The following is a 957-nucleotide window of genomic DNA, read 5'->3' on the forward strand; positions in this document are numbered from 1 at the left end:
ACTCAGCTTATTGTCCCAATTTTTGTATGTGTGTGTATACATGCACAGGGAGATTAGTGATGGGAGGAGTCATCCTTATTCCATGAGGTAGAGCGTGTCAATCAAACTCAAAGCTACAGGTATGGCTAGGCCTGCTACTAGCTTGTCTAGGGATCCCTTGACTCTTTATGGAGGATTATACCCACTTGGCATTTATGTGGGTTCTGGAGATTTAACTCTGACTCTCATGTCTGCACAAAAAGTGCTTTAATGACTGAGCACTCTCCACAACCCTCCAAAAATTTATCCCTGACTACCATGTCGATGTTTCTAGTTACTTTAAGATCGATGATGTTCTTTTTAGAAGTGCATGAGTTGGGTGGGTTACCAGCCTTTCGTTTTTTCATTATGAATATATTAGGACAATGGCTCGGAAGCTTGTCCATGAGACATGTCTTATACAATATGGATCTCTAAAGCCTGGAAATGAGATATCAGAGCTTTTGATCTGGTGGCTTTTGAGTTAAACCTCTGGTTTGAATGTCTATGGCTCTGGGTATTTCCTGACTTGGAAACAAAACAGAGACCTACAGGGTTATGAACGCAATACATGTTAATATATAATTTCATATATATAATTTAGTTTGTTTGCGGCAGGATCTCTATGCAGCCTTAGAATTCACTCTGAAGACCAGGCTGGCTTTGACCTTGCAGCCACCCTCTCCCTATGCCTCCTCAGGGCTGTGATTCCAGGAGGGTATCACAACGACCTGCCCATAATCCCCCATAGAATGTCTTAACTGCTGTACTGGCTAGGTTTTGTGTCAACTTGACACAGCTGGAGTTATCACAGAGAAAGGAGCTTTAGTTGGGGAAATGCCTCCATGAGATCCAGCTGTGGGGCATTTCCTCAATTAGTAATCAAGGGGGAAAGGCCCCTTGTGGGTGGTGCCATCTCTGGGCTGGTAGTCTTGGATT

Source organism: Mus pahari, chromosome 18 (assembly GCF_900095145.1).
Source record: "Mus pahari chromosome 18, PAHARI_EIJ_v1.1, whole genome shotgun sequence".
Classification (NCBI taxonomy): Eukaryota; Metazoa; Chordata; class Mammalia; order Rodentia; family Muridae; genus Mus; species Mus pahari.